Source organism: Primulina eburnea, chromosome 17, assembly GCF_022965805.1.
Source record: "Primulina eburnea isolate SZY01 chromosome 17, ASM2296580v1, whole genome shotgun sequence".
In the NCBI taxonomy this organism is placed as follows: Eukaryota; Viridiplantae; Streptophyta; class Magnoliopsida; order Lamiales; family Gesneriaceae; genus Primulina; species Primulina eburnea.
Genome location: NC_133117.1, coordinates 12,386,838 through 12,392,912, shown reverse-complemented (window position 1 = coordinate 12,392,912; position 6,075 = coordinate 12,386,838). Strand labels below are relative to the sequence as shown.

The following is a 6,075-nucleotide window of genomic DNA, read 5'->3' as shown; positions in this document are numbered from 1 at the left end:
CAGTTTGTCAATGTTTTTAAACCGATGTCTTTCGCTACAATATACAACAGTTTTACAACATTTTAAATCTGTTGTCTTTGGCTTTGATTTACATCATTTTAAAATTGTTGTCATATATATAATCATTTTACCACACTGATACCCCATGGATGGTCCCACTACCTTTGGCCCATCATCCGTAGCCCAAATGGAAGGCAGGCTCATCAAGGGCCTAGGTATTCTCCTATAAATATCAGGTTTGAGTGTTTAATTCTGAATTCACTATATTATTTTCAGCAGTACCCATAGCTGCTCCCCCCATATATCCTCAGTTTCTGACTTTAGCGTCGGAGGTGTTACGCCAAGACACCCTCCTGGCCCCCTTCTAACGGTCTTATTTGTGATTTCAGGCCCAGGGTATTTTTGAAACCCGTGTCTGCACTAGTGACGCTTGCTGAGATTGGACCCTAAATTTCCCGTGAGTATCACTTGGCACCGTCTGTGGGAACTTTGAGTTGAGACGTAGAGAAGGTAGACATGATAGGGAGTAGAAGAGCTACCTCAGCATCATCGCGTCCTCATAGGGGACCTGAACAATCTCACGTTGAGACAAGACAGGAACAACCGCATCTTGAGACGAGGCAGGAACAACCTCGTCAAGAGACAAGAGCCGATCAGCCCTTTCACGAGACAAGGGTCGAGCGAACACGTCCCAATGAGAATGTGAGGAACTTGACCCTGGAAAAATTGGGCCAATTTATTACCCGGACGGTGGACGAGGCCATGAAGAAAAACCAAGAGTCTATGTTTGCTGAAGGACAAGCCATTCGCCAGGAGCGAGAGGAGAATGCTGAGGGACATCAGAGAAGGGTTGAAGAGACGCAACCCCTCCAAGGTGGGGAGAATCCCGAGATAGAGGAGCATAGTGGAGGAGAATTAAATTTATTTTTCCTACTAAGGCATCGCCTAGTAGAGGAGCAGAGTGGAGTAGAGACAAAATTAAATTTTCCTGCTAAGGCATCGCCTAGCAGAGAAGTAGAGTGGAGGAGAAGAATTTTGAATTTTATTTTCCTGCTAAGGCATCGCCTAATAGAGGAGCAGAGTGGAGGAGGAGAATAATATTTTATTTTTCCTACTAAGGCATCGCCTAGTAGAGGAGCAGAGTGGAGTAGAGACAAAATTTAATTTCCCTGCTAAGGCGTCGCCTAGTAGAGGAGCAGAGTTGAGGAGAAGAATTTTATTGTCCTACTAAGGCATCGCCTAGCAGAGGAGCAGAGTGGAGGAGGATAATTAAATTTTATTTTTCCTACTAAGGCATCGCTTAGTAGAGGAGCAGAGTGGAGTAAAGAATAAAATTTAATTTTCCTGCTAAGGCGTCGCCTAGCAGAGGAGCAGACTGGAGGAGAAAAATTCTATTTTCCTGCTAAGGCACCGCCTAACAGAGGAGCAGATTGGAGGAAGAGAATTAAATTTTCCTGCTAAGGCATCCCCTAGCAAAGGAGCATAGTGGAGGAGGAGAATTAAATTTTCCTGCTAAGGCATCGCTTAGCAGAGGAGCAAAGTTTGGCCGGAGAAAAATTTTATTTTCCTGTTAAGGCATCGCCTAGCAGAGGAGCAGAGTTGGGGAGGAGAAAAATTTTATTTCCTGCTATGGCATCGCCTAGCAGAGGAGTAGAGTGAGGAAGGAGAAAAATTCTATTTTCCTGCTAAGGCACCGCCTAACAGAGGAGCAGAGTTGGGGAGGAGAAAAATTTTATTTTCCTGCTAAGGCACTGCCTAGCAGAGTAGCAGAGTTGTGAAGGAGAAAATTTTTTTTCCCTGCTATGACATCACTTAGTAGAGGAGCAGAGTTTGGGAGGAGAAAAATTTTATTTTCCTCCTAAGGCACTGCCTAGCAGAGGAGCAGAGTTAAGGAGGAGAAAAATTTTATTTTACTGTTAAGGCATCGCCTACAAGATGAGCAGAGTTGAGGAGAAGAAAAATTTTATTTTCCTGCTATGGCATCGCCTAGCAAAGGAGCAGAGTGAGAAAGGAGAAAAATTCTATTTTCCTGCTAAGGCACCGCCTAGCTAAGGAGCAGAGTTGGCGAGGAGAAAAATTTTATTTTCATGCTAAGGCACCGCCTAGCAGAAGAGCAGAGTTGTGCAGGAGAAAATTTTATTTTCCTGCTAAGCCACCGCTTAGCAGAGGAGCAGAGTTGTGGAGGAGAAGAATTTTATTTTCCTGCTAAGGCATCGCTTAGCAGAGGAGCAGAGTTTGAGAAAAGAAAAATGTTATTTTCCTGCTATGGCGTCGCCTAACAAAGGAGTTAGAGGGTGAGGGTGAAGGATTTTCATTTTCCTACTTAGGCCCGGCCTAGCAGTGGAGTTAGATGGTGAGGAGGTTGAAGTTTTATTTTTCCTGCTAATGACTATTTTAGCAGAGTCAAGGTCGCATGGAAGTGTGAATTATTTTCCTGCAAAAGCTTAATTGATGACCCTGAATATGGGGGCGACGAGAGCAGAAGATGATAGAAAAATTTATTTTGTTCCTGCGAAAATTACGGGCGAGCACGGGCATGGGGGCGAGAACGAAGGAGGTAGGCAAGGCGAGGTAAAGGGGAGGCGAGGGCTAGGCATGCAGGACGAGCGTGCAAGGGCGAGCATGCGAGTGCAGGGGCGAGGCGCAAGGGCGAGCATGCAGGGCGAGCGTGCGAGTGGCGGCGCGCGGTGATAGGAGCGAGGCGCACGGGAGAGCACGCAGGGCGAGCGTGCGAGTGCGGGCACACAGTGGCTTGGGCGAGGTGAGACGAAGATGTGTGGGCGTTGGGCGAGGCGCACAGGCGAGCGTGCGAGCAGTGGCTTGGGGGATTGCGAGGCGATGGGGCGAGCTTGCGTTATGGGCGAAGAGGATGGCGAGATGGTGAGGGCGAGCATGCGTGATGGACGAAGGGAAGGGCGAGACGAGGAGGCGAGCTTGTGCAAGGAGGTTGGTGAGGTTGGCGAGGAGATGGCAGTGCGTTGGGCGAGGGTGTGCGGCGTGCTGGGCGCGCGGGGCGAGGTTGTGCTTGCCTAGGCACGGGGAGGTGGGGACTTCGGGCGAGGACGCACACGGGCGAGGGCTCGCACTCGCACAGGGAGATGGTGAAGCTGGACGAGACATGCGCACTGATAGGAGAGGCGATGGATAGGTGAGATGGTGGCGCGAGTGATGGCGAGGTGATGGTGAAGTGGCGTTAAGGTTAACACGCAGGTGAGGCGTAGTAAGGGGGAGAGCTGGTGAATGAATTGCAGAGGAATACTGCAAAATTCGCGCCTTGTAAACCAAGGACAACACAATAAATCGAACTTTGAACCTATGATTCAGTTTGACTCGGGAGGGGGAGACTGGTGATACCCCATGGATGGGCCCATTACCTTTGGCCCATCATCCCTAGCCCAAATGGAAGGCAGGCCCATCAAGGGCCCAGGTATTCTCCTATAAATATCAGGTTTGAGTGTTTAATTCAGAATTCACTATATTATTTTCAGCAGCACCCTTAGCTGCAGCACCCTTAGCTGCTCCCCCCATATATCCTCAGTCTCTGACTTGAGAATCGGAGGGGCTACGCCAGGACACCCTCCTGGCCCCCTTCTAACGGTCTTATTTGTGATTTTCAGGCTCACGGTAATTTTGAAACCCGAGTCTGGACTAGTGACGCTTGTTGGGATTGGACCTTAAATTTTCCGTGAATATCACAAACTGTTGTAAAATCATTTTAAACTGTTGTCTTATATATATAATAATTTTAACCTTACATAAAATCAATTCAAACATCAACATATATACTTGATCAAGAACTAGATGCATACAACAGAAATATGTCATTCATAGACTTGTAATCTACCAAACCAACAATTAAAAAAAAGTACGTAACCATATTCCAAAAACTTAGTCAAGTTCACAAAAATAAAAATACCCTACAACCAAGACTTGCACATGCATATCAACTCCAAAATATCTTATGTAGCTTGTTGGAATGAATTTCTCTGCTGGTGCATCTTCCAAAACATCATAACAGTGCCCGTGAAAATAAAAACCACATAATTTTAATGGTTGGATTAAAATCTGCAACAAAAAATGGGTTAAAATACTTTAAAACGGACCTCAGGGGCTAGAAATTTTTTGGCATAACCTCCCCGCAAGTAGGACATACCAGAAAATTTTAAAACACAAAACAACAATATATATTCGAAATAAATTTAAATACAACCATACACCACAACTATCACCTACATAGCTAGACCATACATCACACCTATCATCTACACAGCCAGATCATACAACACACATATCACCTATAATTATCGCATTCTTTCAAAATATCCCGAAAGCAATGAAGAGATCCACATGTCATGAACCAACAAACGTGCAACAAAAAAAAATCACACGTCAATCCATTATTATTTGTATTGTTGATCCACAAACTGAAAGTAAAAATGCAAGAAACCAAAATAATCACTTTTGAAATACAGAGAGAAGATGTTATAAAAATCTTAAAGTAGAAACAAGAATTTCACCCAACTTAGAAGCTAAATAATGTGAAAAATGACTATTTCTGAAACAGCCCGTAAACATGTTAAAAACTATAACAATAAAGTACAAATTTGTTCAATATGAGCTGTATTTTTTCAAATAAGATGAAATCTTGTCCTACCTATTCATAAATATGATCATGTATGCATTCGGCCAGCTCGGTGCACACCTCATCAATTTCTTCCATAGAATACTCTGTTTTTGTGAACTATGAGCACAAACAAAAAGTATATTAGTAAAAAACACAACTTAATGAATTTTCAAAATGATAAGTAGCTGGATAACTTGTAATTATTTTAGATAAGTAAGATAATATTACTATCGATCATAGTGAATCCCCCTCAAGAGTTGCAACTTCTTCAGTAATCTGCCTCATGAATCTCATCACGTAATAACCACATTGTTTCGCACCCGGTTGCTTAGGAGCCTTTAAAATGTCAAATTGTTAATGACAAATATACACATTAAAATATTAGCTCGAATGAGAAATACACATACCTTTATGACTTCCCATTGTACACGCTTTCTTCCTTTCCTTCTCTTAGTTGAGTTAAACAATGTCAACGCCCTTCATTAATATTGAACATAGTTGATATATGAGTGTTTTTTCATTAAATGAAACGCATCATTAAAATGAAATATGAACTCACATTTCCACAACATATTTCCAATCCTCATCGCAAATGCGATGACTTAGGGAATCCACCAAATAAACAATCTCCTTATAAGGCTCGATGACAGTGAGAGTGATAGGATCGGTTGTCGTAACAAGAGTGTTTAGAAGGGGGGGGGGGGGTTGAATAAACACTTACAATCAAAATTGTTCTTTAATAATATTTGAGTTCAGTTTGGTGAAAAACTGAATCTTGGAATCTTGTTGGTCAATAACAATCAGTTAAACTAGAGTAGTTGCGGAAATTAACTGACTGAAAGATAGAATACGAAACTGAAATAAATATGCAAGAGTTGTTTCTGGATGTTCAGAGAATTTAATTACTCCTACGTTACCCCTTCTATCACAAGGATAGGATATTCACTAAAAGACTTTGATCAAGTACAACACTTGTACAGACCCACTTCAGTTTGGACTTACTACTGCCAAAACTGAAACTCTTAGTTCTACACAATATTCTCAGTACGTAACTAATATTAGCACAATTGAATCTAAATTTTACAAAGTGCTAATAAGCTCAGATTGTAGCCTTGATTGCTACGAGTAATTCAAATGTGAGTGAGCTAAGATTTTGACAGAGTGACATCAAGTTTAAGATTGAGTGATCATTATTTCTTCTTTTTCTTCTGCCATATTTATACTCTTCTTTTCCAACGGTAATCTTGAGATAAATTTGAATCTTTGTATCCGTTGGTTTCCACTTGATTATTCCTTCGATATTGTTTGCTTCATTTATTGTAATTCGGCGTCTTGATTGCTTTGTCCGGAATGCGTTGTTTTAAGTAGTCTTGGTTGTTGTGCGGCGCTCTTGTAATCTGTTATGTCTTCTTTGTTCTTTCCCAAGACATCTTCAGTTGAGAGACTTTAAG

The 6,075-nt window shown here is 42.4% G+C and overlaps 1 long non-coding RNA gene across 1 annotated transcript; it reads right to left on the bottom strand.

Annotated features, from left to right (window-relative positions):
- Positions 1 to 3,812: 3,812 nt before the first annotated feature.
- On the bottom strand, positions 3,813 to 5,281 carry LOC140818835 (uncharacterized). Its single transcript, XR_012115078.1, has 5 exons — positions 5,184 to 5,281; positions 5,032 to 5,101; positions 4,853 to 4,960; positions 4,655 to 4,741; positions 3,813 to 3,998 (listed from the first exon to the last, which is right to left on the bottom strand). It is a non-coding gene; the product is annotated as an uncharacterized lncRNA (long non-coding RNA).
- Between the last annotated feature and the right edge of the window lie 794 nt (positions 5,282 to 6,075).